Source organism: Lithobates pipiens, unplaced genomic scaffold (assembly GCF_037356315.1).
Source record: "Lithobates pipiens isolate NorthernLeopardFrog02 unplaced genomic scaffold, aLitPip1_a1.2 Scaffold_28, whole genome shotgun sequence".
NCBI lineage: Eukaryota > Metazoa > Chordata > Amphibia > Anura > Ranidae > Lithobates > Lithobates pipiens.
The window spans coordinates 122802839-122815562 of NW_027507789.1; the positions used below are offsets into that span (position 1 = coordinate 122802839).

General features: G+C 46.8%; 1 protein-coding gene across 2 annotated transcripts in view; it reads left to right on the plus strand.

Moving 5' to 3' along the window:
- Window positions 1-12724, plus strand: part of GHDC (GH3 domain containing) — a 201323-nt gene that overhangs the window by 44346 nt on the left and 144253 nt on the right. The gene's annotated exons all lie outside the window — the stretch shown is intronic.

Genomic DNA, 12724 nt, shown 5'->3' on the forward strand with positions numbered 1-12724 from the left:
GGGGCGCAATTCTCTTGGCCTCCTGGGTGGGGGAGCGCTGTACTGGGGAGGATGGGGGAAATCTGTTCTGGAGGTGAGGAGGGGAGCCCGGTGCTGGGGAAAAGGGGGGACCTCTGTTCTGGAAGGGGGTGGGGGAGCTCTGTACTGAAGGGGTGGGAGGAGGATGGAGCTCTGTACTGGGGGCGATGCTGGGGAGAAGGGGGCACATCTGTTCTGGGAGGGGCTAGGGTGTGGAGGAGCTCTGTACTGAGGGGGTGGGAGGAAAAGGGAGCTCTGTACTGGGGGCGGATGGGGGTCAGTGGCATATCTAGTGGGTGCGGCCCGCAACAGGTGCTGCAACTCTAAGGGTGCCACTTCCAAGCAAAGCTAATGTCACACACAGTTGTCAGTTTGGCTGGTAAGTCGTGTTAGTGCTGGCACCTCGCAATGCATCAGTACTGAATCACTCAGCTTCTCCTGCTTGCCCCACAGAAAAGCTTGCTTGAGAGATGCTGCACCTACTGTTGCTTAGCAGCTTAGCAACAGTAGCTGCATCACACTGCTGCACACCTTTTCTTATTGAAACTGAGGGGAGAGCCTATCTGAATCTGTAACCCCTATACTAGAAGAGGGCATTTGTGTGGTGAAGGCCCCTGGACTGGAGAGGCCCTGTTGTTGGAAAAGGCCCTGGACTAGGAGAGGGGGGGCGTGCAGAGAAGACCTTAGACTAGGAGAAGGGAGCATGCAGAGGAGGCCGTGGGGGAGGACATGAACTAGGAGAGGGGGGTGTGCAGAGGAGGCTATGGACTAGGAGAATGGAGTGTGCAGAGGAAGCTGAGGAATAGAAAAGGGAGGTGAGGAGCACAGTTACTGGACTGGCAGAGGGAGTGCCTAGAGGCCCTGGACTAAGGCACAGGGTGTCTGGAAGCCATGGACTAAGTGAAGGGAAGCATGGAGGCCCTGAACTAAGAAAGAGGGTGCATTTAGGTCCTGGACTAGGTAAAGGGGTGCCTGGAGGCCCCAGATTAGGAGAGGGGGTGCCTGGAGGCCCTGGATTTGGAGAGGGGGTGTCTGGAACCCCCCCACTTAGGAGAGGGGTGCCTGGAGGCCATGGATTTGGAGAGGTGGTGTATCAGGAAGGGTATGCCAGTAGCCAAGATTGTGGGCCACAGAAACCGTCCTGAGCTTCCAATTCCTGTAAGAAGAATAGCGCAGGTACACCTGCATGCGCACCCTGTGACAGTTTATGGTGCCAAATTGGGTCAATTGGGTCAATGCTGTCTGCACCACAGCATTCCCCGTGTGTCTCTGTTTTCTGATACCTGTTCCAGTTGTTTGACCCGGCTTGTTCCTGACTTCCCCTGCTGTCTGCCAGCATCCGACCCCAGCTGACTCTGACTCTGAACTAGCCCGGGTGGGGATCCCCTCCTCCCTGGAGGCCCTCATTAACTTATCCATCCAGATTGATCGACGTCTAAGAGAATGAAGGTCCGAAAGGACCACAGGACAGTCTCGCCCAGTGTGGATGCTACAAAGGGTTCCCAGTTCCTTCAACTCTGCTCCACCTGTTCCTGCAGCATCCATTCCTGACGCACCAGAGCCAATGCAGCTTGGCTTACTTCACTCCTCACTCACCATGGAAGAATGCCAACAGAATCTCTGCCTATACTGTGGAGAACCAGGACACTATGTGAGGTCTTGTCCGGGTAAACTCCATAAGTGTCTCTCAGTCTCTTCTGCTTCTACTCCAACCTAGCCCAACAGCCCATTCTGTTGCAGCTTCCAGGAAGAACAATCAAGGTTCCCGCTATAATTGATTCCGGAGCTGGCAGCTGCTTCATGGACTTATTCTTTGCTGCGGAACATCACTTTCCATTACAACCTAATGCTCAACAACTTTTAGTACACCTGGCGAACGGGTACACCATTTAATCCAGAAACAGTTCCACTATCTGCCACCATTGCCAAAAACTATCAAGAACTTCTACGCCTGGATGCCATCGCCTCACCCTGGTTTCCGGTCATCCTTGGCATGCCATGGTTGAAAGCACATCAGTCCGCATATCACTTTGGGCCACAGGGGAAATCTAGTTTTGTTACCCCTACTGCCGCCAACACTGTTTACAAGAAGCCCCTTGTGATCAACCTTCCCTGCTGTGCCTCGACAAAGACCCTAAAGCCTGTCAATCTGTACCAGCAGTTTATCACGACTTCCTGGACGTGCTCAGCAAAAAAGGGGCAGAAACTCTTCCTCGGCCTTATAATTGTCCAATCGAACTCCTCCCCGGAGAATCTTCCCTTTGACCGAACTTGAACTTGTCGCTTTAAAGGACTATATTGATGATAACTTTCGTCCATCCATGTCCCCAGCCAGAGCAGGAATCTTCTTTGTGGAAAAGAAGGATCACTCTTTACGTTGTTGTGGAAATTTTATGAAGATGTATTTTAATATGTATTGTCATAGTGTCTCCCAGTATTAGTTCTCCTGCAACCAGCTCTAAAGAGCTGACTGGGGCAGACTGACGCTGGTTGAGATCCATTGGGTAGTGGAAACCTTCCTGAGGTTGGTGAGAGGTGTTTGCAAAGTGAGGGCCCTTGTGCGATGCACAGACGTTCGTTGGGGGGGGTGTGTTTGCTCTGCAAGGACATTATCGGTTTAGCTGATGTGCGCTCATGTCACCCCTGTATGCCTGATCAACATATTTGAGGTGCCATGGCGTACACCTGCAGATAGTCTCCCATCAGCAGGAATGGTAGTCATTGGTTGTTGTATAAACTATCCTTGTTTGGTCATATCCTGTGAAGGAAGCGATTGGCTGTTGGGGCCAAGATTTCCTGTTTGTGCCTTCCTTTGTGTGTGTGAATAAAAGCCAGAGCCTCTGCCCAAGAGGGACAGTCATGCTGAGATGAGGACGTAAGCTGTGGTCATGTCTATTTTATTGGGGATATGTGGGAAATAGAGTGATAGGTAAGATGTATTATACCATTAGACAAAATGGGCGCTTATTAGCGTGGGTGAGATTGATTACATTTAGCGTATACTAGAATCTCCACGTCAAAGGCCTTGTGTGGATTATCGTGAACTTAATAAAGTTACCATCAAGAACTATTATCCCCTTCCACTGATGCCCAAATTGTTCCAGCAGCTCGGTGCTTCCAGCAGCTCGGTGCTGCCAGCAGACTGGCTCGGTGCTACCAGCATATATTTACAAAACTGGATCTCCGAGGTGCCTATAACCTGGGTCCTATATGAGAGACAGTTTGGGCATTTCGAATACCTTGTAATGCCCTTTGAACTTTGCAACACCCCCGCTACGTTTCGGTACTTCATTAACAATGTCTTCCGAGATTTCCTGAATCTGTTTGTCATAGTATACCTTGATGATATATTAATCTTCTTGCCATGTCTAGACAGCCACCGCAGACATATAAAGAGTGTACTGGGCCTTCTTCGACAGCATGGACTATACGCCAAACCCGAAAAGTGCGAGGGGCCTGATCCTATCTACCGAAGGTGTCAAGATGGATCCCCAAAAGGTTACTTCCACTTTGGACTGATACAAAAAGACAGCTGTTTCCACAATCCCACAGGGTGCCGGCTCTGTTTGCAACAGGAATCACAGTGAATTTTTTTTAGCTGGATAGCCGCACTCCAAAGTATTCAACTTTATTACAAAAATGTGATTAAAATCATGGCATCTAGGCTAATGTACAGACTAACTGCACAGCCGCTGGCATGTTTCACACCAGACAGGGTGCTTAGTCATAGCTTCCACCTTGAACTGGCCAACCCCCCAGTGTTAAAAAAGGTATCCAATGCTTTGTGGGATTTGCAAATATCTACCGAAAATTCATCAGGGGATTTTAAGCAGGCATCTCCCCCATCACACAGCTGACCAAACAAGGCACTAGATTCCATTGGTCCCCTGAAGCTCAGACTGCCTTTGAGACTCTGAAAAAGCTGTTCACCTCCGCATCTGTTCTGAAACACCCTGATCCAGCCCTGCAATACATCTTAGCCCTTGTACACACGGTCGGACATTCCGACGGAAAATGTCCGATCGGACCGTGTTGTCGGATAATCCGACTGTGTGTGGGCTCCATCAGACTGTTTTTTTTTTATAGCTGGGCTATAAAACTTTTCCGACAACATGATCCGATCAGACTTTGTCCGATTGTGTGTAGAGAATTCCGATCGGACAAAGTGCCACGCATGCTCAGATCAAATTCCTAGACCAAAGCTATTGGCTACTAGCCTGAACGTGGTCCCGTCGTAACGAAATAACGTCATCACGTTATGTATGATTGGATTTTCCGACAACTTTGTCCGACCGTGTGTAGGCAACACAAGTTTTGGACAAAATCCGACGGATTTTGTTGTCGGAATGTCCGACCGTGTGTACAAGGGCTTAGAGATAGAAGCATTAGAAACCGTGGTTCAGTAGACTGTGAAATCGTTTCCTCCATGTCACGAATGTCTGTAATCCTGTGTAGCCATTCCTTAATCGAAGGTATATTAGTAGATTTCCAGTACAGTGGTATAAGAGATTTGGCTGCATTCAGCAGATGTTTAGAGAGAGATTTCTTGTATTTTGGAAATGGAAAGCTAGTGACATGGAGTAGACAGCACGCCGCGTCCAGCTTCAGTAAAGTTTCCGTAATATAGCGGATGGTTTTTGTCACCTTTGACCAGAATGGCATTATTAAGGGACATTGCCACCATATGTGAAAAATAGTTGAGGGTACCATTTGTGTAGTTTGGCAGGTGTGGCATACTACTGCGTGAGCAATGTGTATGCTGTTTCTTCCGTTCTGGTGCTCAAGGAACATTTGTGTGCGAGTATGCATGCCCTTTGCCATTGTCTATCCGTAAGCTCCATATTGAGCTCTCTAGAACAGCTCATCCGGAATCAGTCCAAGGTTTGTTGTGCTGAGTTTTGCAACCACGCATAGGCTAGTGAGGTGGCCTTTTGCATTGGAGCTCCCTCCAGGCACACTGATTCCATGTCTGTCAGTTGTCAGTTGTCTAGTGACGTATATCTTACGGCGAGCGTCATTGACATAGCTACGTATCTGGAAGTATGTCCACAACGGAAGACCCTGAATATGGTTATCTGCTTTCATTTCATTGTAATCTTTGATCAGGTCATTTTTAAAACAATGTTTGGTAAGTAGGGGTATGCCCAGGTACAAAATTTGCAGTGAGTGGTTCCCTATTCCCGGTGTGAAGTCAGGGTTATTTTTAAGCGGGGTAAGTGGGCTTAAAGGAGTGGAAAGGCCGGATTGTTTTGTTAATGCGTGGAAGATCGATAGAGTGGCATTTAGTAAGGGTGTTGCTGCAGGGTCCGTGGGTAACCTTTTAGTGACATCCAAGGGGAAAATCTCAAGGGAATCGGACTCAAATCATTTTCTAGAGAGACCCAGTCCTTAAGACTCTGGTGGCAATGCCAATCAATAATCCTGGTAATGTGAGAGGCGTAGTAGTATTTTCTGTAATCAGGTAAGCCCATTCCCCCTCTTTCTTTTGGTCTGGTTATAAGGTCAAATTTGATCCTTGGGCGTTTGTGAGCCCAAATAAAGTCAAGTTGGATCGATTGTAGTTTTAAAAAAAAACTTTGGGACCTTTATGGGCAGGGTTCGGAACAGGTAGGGAATTCTAGGCAAAATGGACATTTTGCAAATGGCCGCTCTACCAAACCAGGAAAAATTCTTGTTTGCATGCCAGGAGAGTAGATCCTTTCCTATGGTTTTCCTATGGTTTTGAGTAGTGGTAAAAAGTTTCTATCAAAGATCTGGGACACTTGAGGAGTCAACCAAATGCCAAAGTATTTTAAAGCCGAGGTCTCCCATTTAAAACTGCTATTGGATTGTTCATGTTTTAGTGTTTCCTCTGGCAGAGTGATATTCATCGCCTTTGACTTCGTGCAGTTGATTTTTAGGTAGGAAACATATCCATAAACGGAGAGTTCCTTCCTCAAAATGGTGATTGACGTAAGTGGCTTTGTCAGAAAAAATAACAAATCATCGGCATATGCCGCTATTTTAAATTCCGTATTTGCAATTTTAAATCCCTGGATATCTTGTGCAGCCATAACCCTCTTAATGAAAGGTTCAAGTGAGAGGATAAAGAGAATTGGTGAGAGTGGGCATCCCTGACTGGTACCATTTGTAATATTGACAGTATCAGATAGGGAGCCATTAATTCATAATTTAGCTGAGGGTTTTTTTTTTTTTTCTTAATCAAAGGTTTTATTGAAAATAAGATCATGTTTACAGTCAACGTCTGAATACACGTATCATTTCAGGCAGTCTAAACAATAAAACATATAAATACATCTCTATTGTGTTCTAATTTAGTCAGTGACTAAGTTGGGGAGAGTGCACGATTGAATACGGTGAGTAGCGTACACTATTTGGGGATATGTGGTGTGGAGGGCATGGGGGGGGGAGGAGGGGGGAGGGTGGTAGGGGGTAAAGGGGGGGGTGTGTGGGGTGCGATCAGCCCTTTGCTATTGTATTTAACTTAGTTTGTTATAGATGCTCTATGTCAGTCCAAACCTTGCCCCCACCATGTTAAGGATCAAGAGGTGCCGACGAGATTAATCTTTGAGTGCACGAAATTCAGGGGAGAGTGTGAAGGCCAGCCATGGTTGCCATGTTTTGTTAAAATTTGTGCTATTCTCGTGTTTGGTTGCCACGATCTCCTCCATCTTGTAGATATATTGTACTCTATCTAGCCAGTCTGTAATGGCCGGGGCTTTGGTTGTTTTCCAGTGGATTGGTATTAGTGTTTTAGCGGCCTTGAGTAGGTGTCTGGTCAGCGATTTTTTGTAGCGGCATATATTGATGGGTACCAGATTGATCAAGCATGCGGCCGCATTCAATTCCAGGCGAGTTTCTGTTATATGCTTAACCCAGTATCTGATTGTTTCCCAATACGTTCGTATTAGTGGGCATTCCCACCATATGTGCATAAAGGTACCTGTGTCTGTTTTACATCTCCAGCATGTGTCTGAGGCGGAGGGAGACCATCTCCTGTTTTTTTGTGGCGTGATATACCATTGAGCTAGAATTTTATAGGATATTTCCTGATATTTAGAGCTTAAGGAGCACTTGTGTGCCAAAACGCATGCCTTATTCCATTGCTCCTCAGATATGCTGGTCTTGAGATCACGTTCCCACTTTGTTTTGAATTTATTTTTGTCAGCCTGAGACGCTTGAGTTAGCATCGAGTATGCAAGAGATGTGGTGCTCGTTATTGGTGATCTTTGTAGACATATATTCTCAATCTGAGTTAATGGGAGGCAAAATTGATTTTTGTGTTTGTTGTTGACCAGGAAGTCCTTTAGCTGGATATAGAACCAACATCCAGGAAACAGCTCCCCCACCTCTGCGGCCAGTGTTTCTAATGTCTTAACTTGTGTACCTGACATGCAAGTGTGTACTAAACAAATTTGTGGCATGTTATGGTGTAAGCCTGGAATGAATTCAGGATTATTCGTGAGTGGGGTCAGGGGACCTGGGTTTTTTAGCGATTTTTTGCGACTTTACCAGCGTTTGCCAAATCTGTATTGTAGTTTTGATTAATGGGTGGCCTATAAGTTTGGGCCTTCTGGAATGAAGCGACCATGGGAGGTAGAGGGTGCTGCGCTGTGCCAGATTGCTTTCTAGCTGGACCCAAACTTTATTTAGTCCGTGGCAATGCCAGTCTATCACTCTCGTGATATGGGTAGCCTGGTGGTACTTTTTGAAGTCCGGCAGTCCTATGCCCCCATCTCGCTTAGCCAATGTTAAAGAGGGATTCCACCAAAAAAAAAATATTAAAAGCCAGCAGCTATAAATACTACAGCTGCTGACTTTTAATAAATGGACACTCACCTGTCCCGGGTTCCAGCGATGCCGGCAGCCGAGGCCGATCGATCCCTCGGCCCTCGGCTGCTGCCGCCACCATTCTAGGTGAGGGAATCAGGAAGTGAAGCGAATCGGCTTCACTTCCCGGTTCCCTACTGCGCATTCGCGAGTCGCGCAGCGCAATAGGAATTCTCCGCGCTGTCACTGGGACCCATGTGTGTCCCAGCAGACAGCGCGGCAGGACAGGAAATGGCGTAGACTCCCACGAGAGTCTATGCCCGGAAGTGGGTGTAAATACCTGTCTTTGACAGGTATCTCCACCCCCCTCCCCCCTGAAAGGTGCCAATTGTGACACCGGAGGGGGGGGGAGGGATCCGATCAGCGGAGGTTCCACTTTAGGGTGGAACCCCGCTTTAAACGTCGGAATTGGATTCTAGGTTTCTTATCTGCCCATAGAAATTGTCTTTGAATTTGGCTTAATGTTTTAAAGAAGAGTTCTGGGATTTTTATTGGTAGAGCGTTAAATACGTACAGAAGCTTGGGGAGCATTGTCATCTTTAATATCGAGGCCCTACCAAACCAATAAAACATTTTTGTTTTCCACTTGAGAAGGTCTTTTTTGATCACGGCAAGTAGGGGTTTATAGTTTGCGTCATATCGTTTTTCAAGTTCACTAGATAAATTTATGCCCAAATACTTAAGGGCGCCTCGTTCCCATTTGTAGGGGTGATTGTTTTGTAGATTTTCGAGGGTATTTTGTGGTAGGGTGAGGTTCAGGGCTTCTGATTTTGATTGGTTTATTTTAAAGTTAGATATGTACCCAAAGGTTTGAAATACTTTGTGTAGGTTGGGTATCGAGATGTGGGGATTGGTGAGAAAGAACAGGAGGTCATCGGCATAAGCAGCAATTTTGTATTCTCTATCCCTTAACGTAAAGCCCTGGATGTCAGCGTTTAGATTAATTGTTCTAATTAGAGGCTCTAGGGTTAGGATAAAGAGGAGGGGTGACAAGGGGCAGCCTTGGCGGGTACCGTTATGGATGGATATAGGGTCTGAGAACATATTATTAATTTTGATTTTGGCTCGGGGATTCTGATAGAGAGCCGAGATCCATGACAACATATTTCCTCCAAGGCCAATATGTGTGCACGTAGCTATCATGTAATCCCAGGAAACCCTATCGAAAGCCTTCTCGGCATTGGTAGAAAGCAACATGCCCTCGGTGGTAGATTTGCGTGCAAAATGTATTAAGTTCAAGCCCTTAATGGTGTTGTCACGGGCCTCCCTCCCCGGCATGAATCCCACTTGTTCAGGGCCGATTATTTTCGCTAGAAGGGGTTTTAGTCTATTTGCTAGGATTTTGGCTAGGAGTTTAAGGTCTATGTTTAAAAGTGAAATGGGCCGAAAGTTTGCGCAATCCGTGTGTTCTTTGTTGGGCTTGGCAATTACTGCTATATGCACCATGAGAAAGGATGGGGAGTCATGTTGGTTCTTTGCTAAGAAATTAAAGGCTGAGCGGAGGGGTTTTATAAGAGCGGTAGTGTAAGTTTTATAGTATTGTGAAGTGAAGCCGTCAGGTCCGGGGCTCTTCCCTGCTTTCAAGTCGGCAATCGTGTTCGCAATTTCAGTGGTAGTTATGGGGTCCTCCAGTGCATTTGTATCTTCCGCTGTTAGGGAGGGAAGCCCGCTATCCTGTAGGAAATCCTGTATGTTATCCTGTTTTGTGCGTGTTAGGTGAGGTGGTTTGTGTTGGGCCGGAAGTTTATACAGTTTAGAATAGTAAGCATGGAACATATCAGCTATTTCTTCTGAGTTGTGTTTTAAAGTACCTTCCTTGTCTTTTAGAGCGTGGATATGGTTCGATAGCGTAGCATCTTTTAGGGCTTTGGCCAATTGTTTGCCACTCTTGTCTCCAAATTCATAAAAAATGCTTTTCTTAAAAAACAGGGAGCGTTTAATTTTCATGTCTAACAGAAGCCTTAGTGCGGTCCTATGTTGCGTTAATTGATGTTCTACTTTAAGTGAATGGGATTGTTTGTGTTGCAATTCAAGATTTGCTATTTGTTGGGAGAGTTTATGAATTTAATTTTCCCTTTCCTTCTTTTTCCGGGCTCCCCATTTAATAAGTTCGCCTCTAATCACAGATTTGTGTGCCTCCCAATTATTCAGTGGGGTCGTGTCAGAATCAATGTTGTGAGCAAAATAAGTGTTGATGGCTTGTAGGATGTCATCTTTTACAATTGGGTCGGTGAGGAGGTAGGAGTTCAGTCTCCAATTAAATACGGACTTGTGTGGTGTTTTTAGATGTAATGTGACCGCTGTAGGTGCGTGGTCAGAGGGCCATAATGCCTATCTCCGCTGAGAGCAGGTTGCCAAGGTCCCTTTGCGATATGAATATCATATCTATTCTCAAGTATTTTTTGTGTGGTGTGGAGAAAAAGGAGTAGTCCCTGTCTGTGGGGTGCATGGACCTCCAGGTATCTACCAGTGTCAGTGACTGCAGTAGAGCTTTTATTCTCTTGAGCGTTCTATACGGTACTTGGGTGTGTCCTGTAGAAGTGTCTTTGAGGGGTGCGAGGGGAACGTTAAAGTCTCCACCAAGAAGGATACATCTTTCGGCAAACCATTTGAGGTCCTCTACGATTTTGTTGCAAAAAGATACATGGGAGACATTCGGGAAGTATACATTGGCAAAAGTTACAGGTGACCCTTCCCATGAGCCTTTAAGGAATATGAATCGTCCCTCAGGGTCTGCCAGTTGTTGCTTCAGCACAAAGGGCGCATCCTTGTGGAGGAGGATGGACACTCCTTTAGTTTTGGCTAGGGGGTTGGAGGCTTGGTACACTGTGTTAAAGGTGTTGTCAGTGAGTCTAGGGGTATTACCGCTCTTAAAGTGAGTTTCTTGTAAGAACAAAACTAAGGGTCTGGCTTTTTTAAGTTCCCTCAACAGTTTAGACCTCTTTTCGGGTATATTTAGACCATTCACATTATGGGAGAGGATGGTAGGTGTTTTCCCTAGGAAAGCGTATGCCATGGTGAAGGCGGGGCTTTGAGAGGGGAGTGTACAGAGATACGGAGTAGTCTAACAGTGATCTGAACCTGCCGTGATCGTGGGGTGTAGGCGGGCAGAGATAGTATAGGAGTAAGGAAGCGGTTGTGCGGGTAGGGAGTAAAGGTGGGTAGGGGGAGGGGGGAGGTGGGACGTGTAGGGTGATTGAAAGGGGTAGATCACTCTACCCCTCCTGGGGGAGGAGTCAGCACGGTGTCTGACTCGTTCCAAGGTATGGTGACCCTTCCCCTGTGGGGGATAGTGGGAGGTGTAGTAGCAAGGTAGTGTTACGTGTTGCGCTATGTAGAAGCGCGGTGTGTTTCTGCTAGTAGGTTACCCTGTAATAAGGTCCGATGGGACCTGGGGACCCAAGACTTCAGGCCGGGGGGGGGGGGGGTTCTCCCCAAGAGGGTAGGATGTCTGGGATCAGGCATAAAGCTAATCTTGTATAAAGGTTTAGCAGCGTGAGACATCGCTTGGATTGACGGCGCTGCGTTTGGGCTATGCCCGAATTACTTATTAGTGTCTTAAACTCTATCAACAGTGCATAACAGTGAAGAACTTACAAAATTGTCAAAGAGAGGGGACTCAAAAAGAGTAACAAACCTAAGTAATAAAATTTCAGGTCATATATAGATAAAACATATCAAACTGCTAGCTAGAAGTGGGAGTGTAATACTCCATAACCTGGCATGTGAAAGCAAACAGTAAATAATTCTACAGTTTAACAAGCCCATTGAACCTGATAGCAAGGAATACAGGCCTAAGGTATATACTTTAGTCCGCTCAGCTACAGTCCCGTGCGTGTACCAAAGGTCTCCGCTATGGTAGGGTTAAAGTGTCCTGCACAGGGATCAGGATATCGTAGGTGGTACCCGTTGAGGCATTTTGCCGTAGCCAGGTGCGTACTGTACCAGGCTTTTCCCGGAAGGCAACAGATAGTATGATTATTGGTACTCACAGTTCAGTTGGAAGCAGAAGTGCAAGCTTGATTGCAGGTTACTCTGACCGGGGATAAACTTTGCGTTGGTCTGTAAGTGGGGCTGGCTGGTTTTCAAAAGGGAAGAGGGGAAAAGAAAAAAAAAAGAGAGTGGGGGGGGCTGGGAGGGGAGTAGCCGAGCTACCCTGAGGCAGGTGCGGAGATGGGTTAAGCGAACGTTGGAGGCCAGCTTAGGATGCTTGGCGGTCATAATTAGCATTCGGGTGTAGCGCTCGCGTTAACATGGCGCATATTAACCTTAGGCGATCAAACGCTCATAGTGTTCAAAGGGTGGCGGGGGTTCACAGTTTGCAGGTTCAGAACTTGTGTGCAGCTTCATCAAGTCAGTAGTCCCTCGTGTCCCTCCCTCTCGGGCTTCTGGCATTTCTGGAGGGATAAGTAGGCTCAAAACTGTTCCTGTCTGGGTTCCTGCGGTGTTTACCGGATTGGTAAGGCGACTGCGCATTGGACGGTCCTGGTGAGAATTGTGGGTTGTTTATTTCTGGAGGCGGACGGAATTCTGCGTACCATTCTGGGAGGTCCACGGTGTCAATCTGAAGGTCGTCACAGAATTTGTTGAGGTCCTCTGGTACTTTAAGCACATATTGTTTTCCCAAGAAATTCACTTGGAGCGCGAAGGGGAACTTCCATCTGTAGCTTATACCTTAGTGCCGTAGCACCTCCAGCAATGGCTTCAGGGCCCTCTTGTTTTTAAGTGTAATGGACGACAGGTCCTGGAAGAGTTGGATTACAGCTTCTTCATGCACAATCCGTTCTCTGGTCCTGGCCTTTTGAAGAATGTCTTCCTTCAAGCAATAGTTGGGTAGACAACAAATGATGTCCCTTGGGGGATTTCCGTCGTGTGC